Source organism: Erithacus rubecula (assembly GCF_903797595.1).
Source record: "Erithacus rubecula genome assembly, chromosome: 5".
Classification (NCBI taxonomy): Eukaryota; Metazoa; Chordata; class Aves; order Passeriformes; family Muscicapidae; genus Erithacus; species Erithacus rubecula.
The window spans coordinates 9,203,510-9,221,841 of NC_136687.1; positions in this window are offsets into that span (position 1 = coordinate 9,203,510).

Here is an 18,332-nt window from a genome sequence, read left to right on the forward strand (position 1 = left end):
AGTAAGATTGTCAGGTGGAAGAGAGCATCTGTCGAGCTCTGTCAACTAGTCACCTCCACAGTCTTCATAACATGCAGAGTAAATCTTGACCATGCATGCCATCTTTATCAAGAAAATACTCACTTTTGCTCTAAGGTAATCACAACCTAGATATAGCTTTAAAATTGAGTAATCCAAATGTGGATTGAGCGGGCTTAAAAAAAGTTAAGATGACTTCAGAAAAAGCACCTCTGGCATAGCTCACCCAGATAATATACCAAACTTTGGAAGTATAACTTGCTACACATGACACATCCAACCTTCTGCCTGCAGTTCCCCTTTCCCTCTTTTTCATGCAAGGGATACCTAGCCCTGCAAGGTACTGCCTCAGCCCTTCTGATGGGATCCTGTGAGCTAGCTTTAAGTAGGCACACTGAGCTGTAATCAGGCTATAGGTTTGAAATCACCCTACTGTCTTCTAATTAATGACCTCTTGATGCAGGATGCAGCAGCCAGAATCCCCCACTACAGTTAGTGAGCGTTGTGTTGTGTTGTTCCCTCTGTTATAGTGGTGGAGTTGGTCCAAGCCTGGATTTTCCAAACAGCAGCAGTCTCACTTATGATAAAAAAAGTATACATCATAGCTAAAGATGTCTCGTGATAAGAAAACTTTAAGATTTTGCTGTAGCACACATTTTGCCACACTTTGAAGAGGTAAGGTTTGCCTAAATGATTTTATAATGCAATATCTAAAATATGAAAAATGTCAGTGTTTTGATATAAACTTGCCCTTTAAGTAAACAAACTACTAGAAGTGAAAAGTGTTTGGCCTGGATCAGAAGGAAACGAGAACTATGTGTAGGTAAAGTGAGTATTTTTGTTATTTACAATGACAGTTGCAAGGAAGAGGTTGGGGAAAATGTTTCAAATTACAAAGTAGTAAATAGTAAATACAAAATAGTCTGTGAAGAGCTGCTGGTATTAGTGTTAGACTACAAACTATTTCATCTTTCTGTTTGATTCCTATTGTTACCTCTGTAGTCACACTTGGAGACCTCAAACACAATATAAGAAAACAGGTGAACATCAGCAGGTAAATACAGCCACCTTAACTGGAGAGAGTGTGGCAAATAGAATAGGATGGGTGTAAGGAGTTTCACAGATTCTTTCATAATTAACTTATCAGTCTACATTTTGTTCATTTAGGATTTAAAAAAACAAAATGAATAAATCTGAAAGGCGTCTTCTGCTAACTGATGTCTTGTAACCAAAATATAACAGAAGAAATTATTTATCTCAGATAAGCATAGGTGTAGTATGGGATACTTTCCCCTCAAAACTCATTATTCCAAAAAAGAAGAGAGTGGTGCAAAGAGTAAGGATAGGAATGAAAATGAAACTCACAACAAGTATTGGGTGTGTTCCTCTTGGGAACAGTGAGTAAAGTTTCTTGGCTCAGTGACACTTGTTGAACACCTTTTACTAGAATTTGAATTAATTCAGAATTCAAATGTAGCACTAAAAAGCTGTTTCAATGATAACTCATTCAGTAACAGTTCTCCAAGACTTGGAAAAATTACTGTTTAATGGGTTCTGAATCACTTCTGTCTGATGGAAGTGATGCTTTACTGCAGAACTGGAAGGGAAGGGAGGTGCCTCAAGACAAATCCAAAGCAATGCAGCAAATGTTACTGGTGACTCAGTGGGTCTCTGTTTTCTCTCTTGAGGGCCAAATTGTTTTTGCAAATCCCAAAGGACAGCAGAGCATGCTGTCACCATGTCCTTAACAGAATATCAAGAGTCAGCTCTAAAACTCACCTACTGCGTTCTGAACTCTCCTCTTTTCTTTCTCACAATAGGAAAGAAATTCTTGTTGCCTTTTTATGAAGCTAATTGTGGTTTTGTGCTTGCTTGTTTGCATCTCCTGGCACACATGCAGGGCAGGTCCCTCTCTGTTCCTACTTGTTCCTGGCAGCAGAGCCATGGATCCTGGGCTCCTCTGTGCTGTGTAGGCTACATTGCCATGATAGAGATATAGGGTGGCACATGACCTTACACAGAATTAAAAGTTAAATGATACTTTAGTGCTGTTCTGGGGATCTAGATGCTGCTGACAATGGAAGTGCCATTTGAATGATATCTAAATCTAAATCTATGAGCCCATAACCATTAAAATGCATATTTAATTGCTTGAGTAGAAAAATATTTTCACTCTGTCTTGTCCCAACCCATACAGGATCTCCTTAAATCTCTATGTGTCTCTTAGATAAAGTCACAAAGCATTCCAATTCCCACACAGTCCTAAATCCTATTCTTCTAATTCATCTTGGTGTATTCATGTCTTGTAAGTTCCTTTGGAGTAAATTTCTATGTTATTCATATTTCTTGTTGTTTCTTCAGTATGGTTAAAGATCAGAAACACTCACTGCTGTTATAACCTAACTATGCAAATTGTGTAACTTAAAGAGCCTCTGACCTTGCCATTGAGGTCTCTAAATTAGGAGCACATGTTTAATATTCATCCTCAGTTCCTTGTAGGAATATTTTGAAAAGAAATACAAAGCACACTTTAAACTGGAGTAATAAACACTGTTTATTTATCAGGTTGTCTGCATCTCATTTCCTGAACTAAACAGCAAAAGTCTGTTTGTATTCCTGACATTGCAAGTCTCACAAGCTGATCCAAGAGCACATCTGTCAGTTTGTTTTCAAACTGGACACTGCAGAAGAAAAGAAGAGGTGGGAGGAGAAATAAGACTTTCACAAACACATCAGTTCAAACAAAGTGAGAACTTTTTCAGCTGTCTCCATAAGCAAGGCAAGCTGTGCCCTGTAAATACACTTCTAAGGAAAAATTATTTGTCTTTCCTCCATCCCCCAATAGTAATTGAAAAGGAGAGGTTATTTTTCTTTTTTGTGTTCTGCCTGAAACTGATGCCAATAAATAATCTTAGGAAATGTTAATGAATTCAAAAGTCTATTCAAGAAATGCTCAGAAAGTATACTGAAAGCAAAGTATAAAATCTTGAGCTTTTTCTCTTCTTGCATGTATTCAGCTATTCTGAACTCATTGCATTTGGTGCAGGAGAAAAAAAGGTAGGCTTTTGGCACAGAGACAGGATGATCTGAAGGAAATGCCACAGCCTGCTCTGTTCTTCACTCCCTTTCCAGCCAAAAGAACAGTTTGTGTTACTAGGTTTAAGGAGAGGAAATTGAGACTGTTAATAACAGAACTGGCCTAGAAATCATAAGCTATACATTTTGTCAGTCTTTACAAGATTTTTTTGTAGCTGTGGAAGGGGGAATTGTACCTCAAACTTTATTTTTAAGTTAGTCTGCAGTCAAAAGATAAGTATTTTTGAGCAGGTGTTTGGGAACAAAATAAGAATCTGCTTTTTTATTGGAAAATACTGATTCATAAAAATGAAAGGTGTCCAGAGAAACAAAGCGAGATGACTTGTGTTTTGAAGATCTGTTTGATGTGTGAGGGTCTTTATAAGGAGACAAGGATAGGTTAAAATATGTGTTTGAAGAGGGAAGTAAGGAGAAGGAAAGAAAAGACCTCGTTTTTTTTTCCCTCCATGAAATCCAAGTAGCAGAATTTCAGGCTTTTTTTCATATGCTGTAGGAGACAATTTCAATTCTCTGAGCTTTCTGGTCAAGAACAGGCTTTGGTGTTTTTGTGTTGCAGGTAAACATTCTATCTACACTGGAAAATTCAGTTTTCTTATATAGTTTTAGAAACTCTTGGTTTTTTATAGAAGCAAAAAGACAGAAAAGATCAAACCCACCTAGGAGTGCAGGTTTCCTGCTTTGCAGCCCTCTCTCCTCGCTGCACTGGGGCAGCTCGTGTGGCTGCTGAGGGAGCTTGAGGTGGCTCTGCAAACCTAAGGCAGAGTCACTGCTCAGCAGAATACCAAAGTTTTAGTTCTCTAAAAGTACTGATTGATCTATGGGTCCTTACCTCCTGCTGGCCTACAAAGGGAGTGTGGGGGCACCAGCTACTATCAGTTCAGTACGTGAAGGGCTGTCTGGAAGAAAGAGGAATCTCCTTCAAGTCTAACTTTTGTGCGTTCCTCAGACAAGAAGTGTTGCCAGGCCCATGCTGCATTTGCTCTAGCTCATAGATTTGGGTGTGTAAGATTTGTGGAACCAGCAGTGACATGGAAATGGCTGTGAGTCATAGAAACTCCTTATTCTTGTCATAAATGGTTACTGTGAATTGAAGGAAAACACAAACATAAATGGGAATTTGCTTATTTCTGCTCCATGTGCTGCTTTGCTGTTGAACAACTGCCTAGAACTTCATATAACTTAATCCCTGATATATCCTTGTGTGTATACATGTCCTGCAATATCCTGCTCATCAGAAAGGATACAGTGCATTAAAGGGAACATAATTTCTAAGGAATTAAAGGAGTCACTTTATCCGTTGTCTATTTGGCTAGGCCAGTATGTTTCACCTTAGGATGCTCTTAATGAACTGCCAGAACCAACCTAGAGGAGCAGTTCAAAGTACAGTGAAAATAAAATCAGCTTATAAGCCTTCAGAACACCATAAAGTAAGAAACAGACATTATAATTAAGAACATACCTTGTCTCACAAGCCTAATTTAATCTACAATAAAATAATAGGTGTTGTAGACTGTAAAAGCTGTGGGTGTCACATAATTACATACTGATATTACTAATATCTTTGATAATATTTTTGTAAGCAAACAGTGAAATTAAAATTTGGGTAAAACTTTGCAATGCACAACTTCTTTGAATTCTGTTGTCCAAATAGTCATCAGTTTTTTAAAGTCTATCACAAATTATGTTGGATACTTCCATAGGAACATGTCTTGAGCCCAGCACTGTTGTTATGGTTCCTTCGGCTGAGTGCAAGACAAAATAATAGAAAAATTGAAATTTGCAATTGTTTACTTAAATGGTTTCAGTAAATAAGATGCAATTCAACAAGAGCAACTGCAGAGTACTACAGTTTGGCACAAGCAATGAGCAATTGAGTAGTGAAACAAAGTGAACTGTACTGACTGGACTGTCTCAGTACAGTTCCCCATATAAGTTTGCAAGCCTGTGAGAGACCCCACTACCTAATCTCTCCTGTTTCTTCTTTCCTTACTTCTTCTAAGTTCTCAGTTGGAATTCAGTGTCTAGATTTGTCTTTGTTGCTTAAAATGTAGTACATAAATCAGTTGGAGAAAACCTACAAGAGTGAAATCACTAAAATAATTAGAGCTTTAGAAATATGACAAAGCTAAGCTTTAAAGACCTGAAATTGTTTAGTCTAGGACAATAAATACAGAAAAGGGACATGATAAGAGTATCCAGATATGTAAAAGATTGCTGAAAGAGAGTAACAAGCTGTTATTTGTGTTCACTGGGGTGGGTCAAGAAGAAAAAGAATCAAAGTTGCTAGGGAATTTTAGAACTGGTACTATAAAGATTGTCTTCAGTATAAAGTGTACTTTTAAGTATAAAGAGAGCAAAGGACTGGAACTCAGTTTGTGGACAATATGTGGGATCTCTGTTTTTAAAGACCCTGTTTATAAGAAAGCTTATATATTTATTGCTCAGAAATTACTATAGGAAGAAAAAATCGTGTCTTGGATAGGTAGGATTTTGAATTCCCTACTTTATTTCTGATTGTGTCACCATAATGCAGACAATCAGCCTGATTAAAGAGTATATGATTGAAGAGCAGAAGTCCTTAAATGAGTTCAGGAAGCCCACAGATATTTTCAAGATCAAAGAAAGAGACAGATTGGAATTAGAGATGAAGGAGGATTCCACTAAGACTATTGCAGACTAGGAGTTTCAGTACTGTGGTAAAACCACAAGGCAAAACCCAAAGAGAAATACAATGAGACTGAAAGTGAAAATGGTTGTACAGCCAGAGTCTGAGGTCTAGGGATGATGAGAGGATAAAGTGATGAGGGTGGGGGGGATCAAAGATAAATATATAACAGATGGGAGGGTGGGGGAAAGAGAAACATTTCCTCCAGATGACATGTATCATCTCCTGGAAGGATTGGCAAGATTAGAGAATCTTGCCCAGAGGAGGATATATTGTGAATGGAGCTGTACTAACTGTATTATATTAAATTCTATTTAGCAGGTAAGAAAAGACTTGTTGTAGATTAGTTTCTCTTTTAGAAATGCAGATTCTATGTATTAACCCAACTTGCTCCTTTTGTACTGTCATTATTGGTATCACTCTGTATTTAGTATATAGCTATGAATATTTTCTAAAACATCCCAAAATCAACCTTCTTATGTTTTCCATCTCTTCCCTAATGCCTTTTTTTCTTGATACCATCCCATTTTATGTGACTGGTTTTTAACTTGTTGGCAGAGTAACAAGGTTCAGGGGCCTGCAGATTTTATGAATCTTTTTATGGTGGCTTGGCTTTGTGGAAGGATGGTGTGGATGTCACTGGATATCAGCCAATCTTTCTGTGAGAGTGTCTGCAGGGTGGGTGCCAAGAGGGATGGGGATTGGAAGACTGAAACAGAATTTTAGAATAAATTAGAGAAAGAAATATAGAATTAACTCTAGAAATCAAAGTTGAAAGTTTAAATTTATGAAGAAACCTTTAATTCATGAAAAGATAAATTGTTCCATTTAACTTGGAAAGGGTTAGGGGATTTACCATAAAAATGGTGCTTGCCTAGAGTATATGATGCTTTTCTCATCATATTTTTCTAATTAAACGATCAGTCCAAAGGAAAATTGCTGAGGAAAGGTGGGTTTAGGAGCCTTTCCCACCTCAAGTTTTCAAACTTCTGAGTTTAAAAATTAATAACCGATATTTGGGGGACAGTGTGTTTATGGTCTTCTTTTTATAAGCCTGGGAGTTGTGTTCTTGAGCTTCCTTCTGTTAAATGAGAACTGGAAAATTGTTTTATTATGGAACAGAAAGTGTCCAATTACTGCAGTAGTTAATATTTGAAGAAAAATATCACATTTTCAAGATTTGCCATAAAATTATAAGAGCTGGAAATTTTGGGTTAAGTCAGAGGCCTAAAACTTAAAGATAAGTAGAACTACTTCTGAGGAATTAAAGAAAAAGCAACATAGGCACAATGAGTAAAATTAAAAAGCAGCCTCAGTTTTCCCTGAAAGATGGAATGATGGCAGAAGAGAGGAGCTAGCAGAACTCAAAAGCCAGGGTGGGAGGTTGATAGGATGAGAGAAACCATAAAGAGAACATGGGGACAAGTGTGGAGAAGATGAGGTCAGTCCAAAGGGCCAGTGTTCTCTCAGTTAGGGTGTCTGAAAACAGGTCCTTGGAAGAAAGTAAAGAAAGTGACACTTCCCATGGCAGGTGGTGCTGCTGATTTGGAAGCAGCAGTTTTCTCACCTCCTGCCTTTACTGTTTTAAACTGGAGCTCTCAGCCCAACCATGTGACTCAGGATAGCTTTGAGCTAAAGGGCTGGTTGCAGAGGTGGTTGTTGCACATTCTCACCCAAGCTATGGGCATTTTTATTAGCTCAGCCCTGTGAAATAACTGGCCAGAGCAAGTTAAGAAGACAGATGTTACTGTTGGTCTGAGCTGTTTGCCACGGGGTTGCATTTGCTTACCCTGGCACGTTTTGTGTGATGTCAGCACACAGAGAATGTTTCTGCAGATAAAGCAAACAGCAAATGATTTCATGAGCTGGTTTGTGACAGATGTGTACAGTGTGAAGAAACATTGTAGCACAAACTATAGTACTCCTCAAGATTGTGTTCCAGCTCATTAATCACTTTTCTCTGGTTTGTCTCCATGCATGACTATCTGTGAAAACTCACCAGTGCTCACAACAGGGCTTTCTGCTTGCCACCCCCTCCACATGGGGGCCTGTTGAAATTCTGTGTGTCCTTATCAAAGCCCCACTGAAAGACAGATGGGAGCTGTACCTCTTTCACGCTTGCTTCACACTCATCTTCCATTTGGGGCCAAGAACTGCCTTGTATAGGAAACCTCCCACAATGCTTCATGCTGAAAAAATAAAGGATTTAATCAGTATTCTCACAAATTCTTTTATCAGTGTGATTTATCCAAGTAAGTTAAAACCATCATGGCTTTTTTTGGCGATGACTGGGTAAAAAAAGAATAACTAATAGGCACTCTAAATTAGAGGAATTTGCATAATGAAATTACAGAATCATATTGCTACAGGGAAATTGGAGCATAAAACGTGAGTGTTTTAAGGGTTTGGTTTTTTTTTTGTTTTTTTTTTTTTTTGTACATGAGGGAGGAAAAAGAAGAGATGCTTGTCTTCTCTCCACTCCAGAGAACCCAAGGGAATGTATATTTACTGCTATCCCCAGGACTTCTCTGTGCTCCTGGCTCAGTCTTTGGAAAATTTTACTAGTCAAGGAGTCATGCATGCCTGTTTCCTCATCCTTTACTTGTCATGGAGCAGCTGCATTTCAGAGTTGTTAGGAAAGAGCAGTGACTACATATGGAAGAGAACAAAATAAATATATCAGTATTTGCAGTTGAGATCAAATCTGAAAATTAACAAGTAATGTGATGTTCGTTGTTGCAAGGGAGAACAGGGATTCAAAAATTCCCTCTCTATTGGTGCACAAACTCATGAAGCTTTTCCACAGACAAATCTTTTAACATCGGACATTTTTGGCAGGTTGAGTTGCAATAGCAGTTCTTTTATGGTTCTACCAGTTTCATGGTGTTCAGCAACAGCACCAGTGAACCACTCAGGTCCCAAATGGAATGTACTTTTCTCCATTCAGTCAGGTCTAAGAACCTCCAAGTTCCAGTCTCACTCTCCTTAGCCTTCTTGCTCTCCTTAGGGAAGGAAGAAGGCACTGCACTCTTAGTAGGATTAGGATGAGCTTGAGTTTTCCAAGCCAGTAGATGAGGTGATTGGTGTTACACAGTGCTACAAAGACATAAGCAATGGGAAGGGGATGGAATTCATCACAACCAAGTGGGTGAAAATCCCTGAAACGGGCCAAGTGTGACATTGCCAGGTGAGAGTCACTGCAGTGAAACAGACCCAGGATTGAAATAACTTCTGCACTGAGGCATCTGGTATAATCCCTGACTGCACATTGGCCTACACCTTCTCTTTAGAAGATCTGAAGGAGACTAAAATTTAATCATATTTTATCATCATCCTGAAAGCAAGGAAAAGAACTGGGTGCCATTCTCACCTAGAGGGTGAGAGGACCTTCTCCTTTCTCTCCATCTAACCTGTCAATAGCAACAAGTTCTTGAGAGGTTCTCTCATCAGAACTACTTTGTTTAATGTTACCTTTGTCTCTCATCTGGCTTCTTGCTCCTTGTTTCTTCCATTCTTCCCCTGCCTCATTCACCCCCTGATTTTAAAGAGGTGACTCTTATACCAGACATCTGATTTGGATATGATGAGCTGCACTCACATAAACTATATAATTTATCAAGTTGTAGAGGTCCCTTCCCCAAGATATACCCAATCTTTTCCACAAGAGTTTCTCTCAATGCATTCTCCTTCCAACCCATATTTGGATTGGGAATGCAGTCAAGTCTGTCTCTTGTATCCACAGTGAATTGTGATGAAGTTGTCCCTACATATCACACTTGACATTTTGCTTTTTCTTATATAAACTAATCAGCTCTTCCTATTTTTTTTCTCCTGTTAAGTGTTCCCTACCTTTTAATATGTTTCAAAAAAACCTTTTAGATGAAAGCATTTATCCTATTGTTTTATTAACAAATGGGAAGTCATGTGGTATCAATATTTAGTAAATAAGTATGATTTAGCAACACCAAAATGTTTTTCCCCCATTTTTGTAACTCTCTTTTCTTGACGTGCACAAAGTGCCAACAGTCTGTTTTTCTTTTGTAGCTAATGTTTTCTTCTACAGGCTTTTTGATGGCTACAGTCTAAAAACATCTGCTCACTAACAGGATCACTTGGGATTTTGGTTAGTTTTTTGATTTCCACTTCAGTCTTTGGAGTTCAAATTACTCCCACTCACCTGACAGCATCAAAACCAAGCCAGAACAAAAGCCCATCTGCTGTGGGTGAATTTCCCAATGCGCAGCTGACAGCAGATTTAGAAGGGAGCTGAACTTGGGGCTAAGTCCAACACAGCTTTTGGTTTGTAGAGCTTGTTTGAATCCAGAGCACATCAGGAGAAATACTGGCACCTAACACTGAGTGAAGAATGCAAAACTAGACCCAAAATGTTCTGGACTTGGTTTTACTAGTGTAATATAACCTGTCCAGGACACTGAGGTCAGTGTCTTTTCCCTTGTGAAGTGTTCAATAAGATCTTTGACCACAGGCCACCAAGAGTCAGGTTTATCTTTCTCAGCAGTTTTTTATAATACTGCCTCTTTGAAGTACAATGGGCACTTGGAGGAACACTGCTGTCTTCTGAATCACTTCCACCCTTTCACTGCAGCATCCAGCAGTCCTTTGACATCACAGCTGCCATCCAGATTTTAGCCACTCTGAGCCTGCATTGCTCCACAAAATATGGAGAGATGATAACCTAAGTTTGTGTAGTGTCTGAGTTGAAAGCGCATCACAATTTCAGAAATCTTTAAATCTGATAAGTAGGCTCTTCACTATGCAGGCAGGCTAAAATTTCCACAATACACACAACTTCCAGAATACAAGTACAGCTTTCAAGACACAACTAGAGAGATCAAACTGAGTTAGCTAGTGAAAAGGTAAAAAATGTATAGGGAAGTTAGATGTCATGTTAGAAAGTCCACCTCTTCAGTCTGAATGCTCCCTCTTAGATACTGAAGTCTATGGTTACAATGAAACAGTTTTACACAATTTGCAGGAGATATAGAAAATTATATGATTTGGAGAGCCATTACAGTTCTCTGAGGAGAGAAAACCCTCATGGGTCAACCTGGCAGAAAAATGAAAATTTCAAGTCAGTGTTGGTTATCAAACACAAGACAAGCAGAAAATTTAGTTCATTTCATGAATATCATGCATTAAATTCAAGGTGCCATTAATTCCATTAAATGTGGATGTCTACTTTCAGGTTAGAGAAATAATTCAATGTATTTTACTGACACATTAACTCCATTGATATTAAGGTTAGCCTGGATAATTGATTTACATTTAAACATGTCCTTTGCAACCACTTATGGCTCAATCCAGTTGCACATATATGGATCTGCTGCCATCTCAGCTGCATTCTATCTGGCCTGCAAAAGGGCACTGGCACTGCAGAAGAGCATAGCTCTCTCATACATCCCATTTTTCCTGGCAGCCTTGCAAACGTCTTGAATATATTAAAGAGCTGAAAATCAAAGTCTGCACTGATACTTAGTTGAATTCAGACCTTGAAGTTATGGCAGAGGGATCACATGCATTGTATCTTGTTTCGTTTGAGAGTTTGAAAAGTATTGAGTTCATCTTTCACAGAAGACACTATCAATTTTTCCCTTGGTTCAGATGGAAATCAGATAAGCTATATAAAGTAAAGGCAACAGCTTGGGAGACTGAATAGCCCTCCAAACTGACACTATCCAGACTGCATGATTTCATTTCATATAAAAGGGAAGCTGGTCAGAATCAAAACTTGTGCTCATCAAATGGCGGTTTTTTATCTTGGATAGATATCTACATCCCTGATAAAACTGGTGAAGTTGATACTAAATATGTATCCAAGATCCAGAATTTATAATACTGCTGAAGAAGATTGATCCAGTGAGTGAGCTCCAGAGCTCTGCAGTGGGAAGTTACGTTGTAGTCTCAGTAGTCCCAGTAAAGGCAAAGCAGATCTGGAAATTGCCCAGCAGCTGGGGGTTGAGGCTGGGCAGTCACCACAGCAGTTAGAGTGGAGAAATGCTGTACAGAGCAAAGATCTTGTTGTGATGGGTCCTGATGAACATTTTCAGGAATTCCTGCCAGGCACTGAGCATCCACACTGCTTATCAGATTCAAAGAGGTTGGAGTGGGGTCTAGAGCATTCCTAAAGCATGCTGGACAATCCAGGATATCCTTTCTTTCACAGCAGTGGAGGTGTTCCTGCTGACTCCAACATCAACAGGAGAGGGACTCAAAGCAAACTTCTGCTGCCAGAACTCTCAGAGCAGAAGCTCTTTACAATAAAAACCAGTGCATTTATGAGCTGAAATGCAATATGTATAATTTTCCTTTTAAAACTTCTTTACACATATGAAGCTTTGCTTCTTGGTTTTTGCATACAGTTGTCCTGTCCTGCCCAAGCTGGGTATCAAGTTACCTGCTCTCCAGTAAAGCCCATGACCATCCACACTGTTGGTATCTTTATGTCAAATTCTTTTGATGAGTATGTTTCACTAGGCATTTCATGTACACACAGAGAGCAGTGACCAGCAGGCATCTTATATTAATACATTTATCCTAAATTCATGCAAAGAATATGCTTTTAGAAGGAGACCAGTATATCTTTTTCCTGTTGCTTTTCAAATTTGGCTTCCCTTAGAGAGCAAAGAGAGTAGAAGAATGTGGGGTTTATGGACTGTTGCTAGCAAACTTGTGTTTCATCTTTTTAGCTAGATTTTCACATTTGAAAATAACATCTGCTCCTTCCCTCTTTCTCAGTAAGACTTTTTAGAACAAGATTAGATGCAATCATTTTCTAAAATCCCAATATAATGAAACAGCTGAAAGAGAAGCTTAAAAGAAGGCAACTGAAAAAGAAATATATGCCCCACCACGATCATAACTCATAGCTATGTGTTGTGAGAACTCTAACAAGCTAATTCTTCTGGTTTTGGTTTTCAGTCATAGATGAACTAACAGCCTCTCATTTAAGTTACTGCATAGAACCACTGTGAGCTTAAGATACATTAGTCATTGTATTTGCATTCAAAGGGTTGTGTTTTTTAAAATGTAAGGAATATCCCTTTCCTTTAGAAAGTAACATATCCTGCATACAAGGATTAGCAGAGAGGCAGAAAAATCTGCTTTAGCTAAAAATTGTTTACATAGACTCATTCGGGTTGGGCAAGGATCCTTCTGTGTCATCAATTCCATTCCACTGCACCAACACCAAACTGATGATACCAATCAGATTGTGGGATGGAAGAAAGTATCATTTCAGAAAGGAAGAACCTAAAATTATTTCAGTGTATGTGTATGAAATTAAGGACCTTGAACTATTCAGATCTCTCTCCTGTACTAAACACAAGCAAGATTTGCATTATTTTTGCCAACTTTATCTTGAATACCCTCAGTGTAATATCCATTGATACACATTTTAATTCTAAATATTTGTTGTTTCTTTTCTCACTGTTTCTTTCAGGAATGTTACTAGAAGTCCTTCAGGAAGTAGTTAACAGCAGATTACATGAGATTTAGCAACCATGCTTTTGCCATGTAGCAAAGCTAATATAGGGTCTTCAGCTTGTCTGCTTCACTAAGGCCTGTAGCAGTTCGTGAAAACTTCTAATTGTGGAAATATGCTTCTATTCAAGGGAAGCCATACCAAAAGGAAACAACTTTGTTCACAACAGGCTTCCTTTTTCAAGAACTCCTTCAAGTTTGTTATAGTTTTTACACTGCTTCCATTTGGCAGTGAGTCAGGCCTCTTCAATGATGCCTCATAGACAGGAGAATATTCTATGCAATAGTAATTCAAAGAAATTACCATGCTACAGAGGAGCATAGCAGAAAATTTTGCTGCAGTAGGAATTCTAGTCTTTCATTTTGGTTTTGACCTAGAAATTATCTGACATGCTATAGAAAGATAAATTGTTACCATTTTTTGATTGTATACATAGCTTGAAATAAGCTCAAGCAGCTGGTTTTCAGTATGCTTTCTATTTTTTTTTTTATATTAGTCTTATTATCCCTTAGTCCAGTGCTATCACTATAGGTTTCATAGGAAGGCAGAGATTATCTTAAAAAGAAATCGAACTACATTATTCTTAACTTACTGGCAATGATTTTCTTCATTTCTCAGAGTCTGATAAAGCAGCACTCAGGTGGGCTTGGTAGGGTGTTACTTTTAATTCAACACATATCTAAGTCAATATATGTGCTGGTTTCCTGCAGATAGAAAACCAGTCAGACATGGTTACATGGCAATACACCCCAGACTCTTACCATGTAGGATATTTCATCTCCCAAAGAACCATAGTGTAACAGTTTTGTTCAAAGGAAGTATTTTTAGGACATAACTGTGTAAGGTCATCAGGAAAGAGTCTTTGGCTTCCTTCCCAAAGAGCCCCTGAAAAAAATATTTATGCATAACTTGGGTCAAAGATGTCCAGACTGTTGAATGGAAAGACAGAACAAAACTGAATTTCTGTGGCCAGAAAACTCCTGTGAAATAGTTCTGTATGATGATAATTTTATGAGTTTTTATTTTGGTTTGGTTTTTTGGGAAGTGGGGGGATTTATGTTTTTGGGTTTGTTACGGTTTGGATTTTTTTTTTAATTTGTTTGTTTAATTATGTGGTTTTTTACTTGTTTAGAAGCTTCAGTATGGTGTCATTTTTTTCTGTGTCCTACATTTATCATTACCTATTGTTTCTAACTCTTAGTTGTTCTGTCACTTTTTCTATTAGACTATAATGTTGAGGATTATGGTCTTCATTCCACAGAGATGATTTTGTCTACACACATGAGAGTATATAGAGGTATGTGTGAAGGAATTCATTTTCAGACCTCCCTGGGGCAATTTTTGGTTCTCTTTACAGGCTTTGAGGATATGATTTTTGTGGTGTCTGCTCTGTTACAGTCTGGGTATTACTGGTATAGATCCCAGAAGCTGTTTATGTGAGAGGTTAGAAACTCATTTACACAAGCTGTTATTCTCCCTACCAGCTTCATAGTTCCCTCCTACTTCTCTCCTAGAAAAATGGGACTTGTTTTTCTTTCCCTTAGGTCTCATGACATAGGTCAAGATTTTCCTTGGACAATCAGCATTGGTACCATTTCATAACTCAAAATGGCTCTATAAATTCACAGAAATTTTCCATTAGTAAGAGATACATTTACCTCAGAAATCTGTTTTTATGAAACCCACAGACAAAATATTCTTGAAGTCATCTCCCTTTGTGTGCATGGTAATAGCCATTTCACCTTGAGGTGCATTTGGAATTATTGAATATTCAATTTGAAATTTAACAAAAAACATAACTTACTGATCTCACTCTTTCCTCAGCAACTCAGTGGTCTTACAGAAAGAGGAAAAATTATGCACATTTCCAAAATTAAAAATTATACCAAATATTTTATTTTCCCAGTATTTTATATTCTTTACTTTTTCACCAAAAGGAAAGTAATTTTTAATTTAAAAAATATTTAAGGATAATTTCCAATCCATAGTGCTTATACTAACGGGCTGGCTCTTCTTAATAACAGAACCAGGACTACATTTTGCCTGATGGCATATAAGGGCAAACATGAGGGCTGGAAACCACAGCCTTAGTGTTGTCTTTTCAGTCCACTAGTCTCAAGCACTAATATGGCTATCCATTAAAATTAAAGTTGTTCAGAAAGAGTAATCAGAAGATAGTAATTAGGACCAAGGCCTGTTGACTGGCATATTCTATAAATAACAGCAAACAGAAATAAAAAATGTGTGCTGTCATTTAAAAGAATTCAATTGCTAAATTATGACTAGCACCTGTGGAAGACAGCAGTCAGCACCCAGCCTATAAATTTAACATTTTTTGTTCACATAAGCAAGTTCCAGTTCTTGCAGAGTTGCTTCTGAGCTGTGCCATTACCTCACTGAGGATTTGTACTCACTGGTGTGTTTGTGTTTGTGTAGCAGTGGAAATTTTTTTTAAGCAAGTATGAAGAGAAAGCCTGCATGTTTTTCAATTTTGAAAATATTATCCTTGGCAATGAAAGTGATAAAACGAGTGGCTAAAAATGGGTATATTTCTAGGGTATATTTCTTGGTTTACAGCTGAAATAGGACACCAAACTCAATCACAACAAATCTCTCAGGTGACAAAATTAGCACAGTAGCATGAACTTTGCCAATTAACCATGAGAAGGCTCTCATTAATCTGGATTTTTGGATTTATGGAGTGATACAATTAATTTATTGCACATATTAATGATTTGATACCATGGAATGGTTGTGTGCACCTTTGTAACTTTTGCAGTATTGCTGGAGAAATACTGTAGTCATTGGAAAAGCAGCTGTCTTTTAGTCTTCAGGGCACTTGCCTGAGTTTTCCTCAACTTTTAACCACAGTGCCCAAAGCTGAAAGGCCAAAATAGCACAATCAACAAGTCAATTGGATGTGTAATGGAAGTTTCCAACACTGGGATCATTTATTTCACACACAACTGAGACCCAGCAAAAGCACATATATGGAAATCACCCCACTGTTTTACAGATGGGACTTCCTCTTCCAGTAGAAAACTTTCATTCCAATAAGGACCTACTTTTGGAACTGCAAAGCCCACACATGATTATCTGGGACCTTCAGATAAGTACTAGGATATTCATTAATTGTATCCATCAGGTTGTGGGAAACCACAAAGCCAGAGAAGCCCTGTGTGATTTTACAGTCTTATTGACCTGTTTGAAACATTGTGTTACAACTTTCTTCATTTTCTATTACATCTTCCCTAAAATTAATAGTGCCTGGTGATTAGGGAGGGCAACCTGTTGCTGTTACTCTTTTAAAAAGACTGATTTGTTAAGGAACTTTGAAACTGCTTTCTGGATTGAGCTGTCAATCAAAATTAGCAAAGGAATATCTTGTTAGCAGATTCTGATGGGACTTAGATTTAAGGTTTGAGCTATTCATGATATAGAAACTACCACAGGAAGAACATCAGTCAAGAGAATCCAATGGCCAAAATTGTAAGTGTCTAGGGGTTTCAGATTGCTTTGAGCAGCTGACAAGCATGAGTTTGTTCTGGACCTTTGGTGTCAGGTGCCGAATATCTGGCCATTCTTCTGTCTTGATCACATAATAGTGCTTCAAAGTATTTTCATTGAGGGCAGTGGACAGAAAAGCAATGTAAGCCAGAAGAAACAAGTAACAAGAAAAATTACTGGAAAAGATTGTGTCATGCTTCACCCACTATTACATCTGATTCTTCCTGATAAATATTGTAAAATTTTGAGAGTAGCTTCATTTTTCAGTTACTATTAGGGAGTCTTACATTCAGCTGAAATAAAAATCTTCATATGAAACAATTCTGCCTATAAAAATGTTTTAGTAGTGGAAATGAATTTCTGAGCAGACCAGTAACATGCAGTTGATGTAACATTTCTGTTCTAAATTATGGGTTTATAGTCCAAGATGTTAGTGACAGCTGTTCATTGGCCTACACTCCTCTCCCAATCTCATTTCCAAGTGGACAGGCACCCATAGCAGAATCGTCAGGCTTGATAAGTAATTGTTTCTGCATCAGCCTGAAGACTAAATTATCCTCCCAATAAACTGAGAAAGCCTTTTAGCATCATGTATTTCATACTCTGCCTGTGCTGTGCCTGTACAGATAAAGAAATTATGTCTGTCTCTTTTGCTGTCATATTCATCCAGAAGCACTAAGCTTGTCTGAGCACAAGAATAATACAATGGAGAAGTTAAATCTTCCAAAAAGATTTTTTATTGTTTAGCTTGGGTTTACCAAAGCCCTTTCAGTCACTGTAGGATACGTCATTCCTTACTAAGCATCTATCCAGTGTTTTGGTATAACCACCATTCAAAATCTCTCCTGAACTCTTCAACCTGATTAAATCCCGTGACACTTACAGCTTTGTCATTGGTCACAAGCACATTAGGACTGACAGTGCCAAAGATATGGCTATAGCCTAAAAAAATCTGAAAGAAAACAGGTTCTACTATCTCTTGCTCTAGTGATGTAATCATGGTTTATTCCTACAGAGCACAACCAAGTTAAATAATGCCTTTTTAGTTAGTGGTTGGACAACTAGACATGAAAGAATCTGAATCACCATGTTTGGCTTTTATCCACTATAGTCTGGGACATTTACAGATGGAAGGCTTTTGATCCCTCCAGCTAAAGCTGTTCCATTTTGTCAAATTAAATCCTGAAAGCATGCAAATGCAAAGGATCAGAAGGATCCCTAGAGATCCTAGTGCAACCCTGAGGCAGAAATACCTACAGCCAGGACACCAAATATTAAAAAAAATATTTATCTAATTTGTTTTTAACAAGTTCAATGAACAAGACCATCAGTATGTGATAGATCTTGGTATTTTAATTAAGTACTCCTTCTATTATGAAAATATACAATATAAATTGTTTTCCTTTCCCCTGCAGATGAGAGGAGACATCCTCTTTGTAAAAGGCTTTTACATTGTCAAGCATGTTACATCTGCTCTCAGTGTGTTCTAGACTAAACAAACATTGCTCCTTCCACAAAGTTCATATTTTTTAAACTTCTTATCAG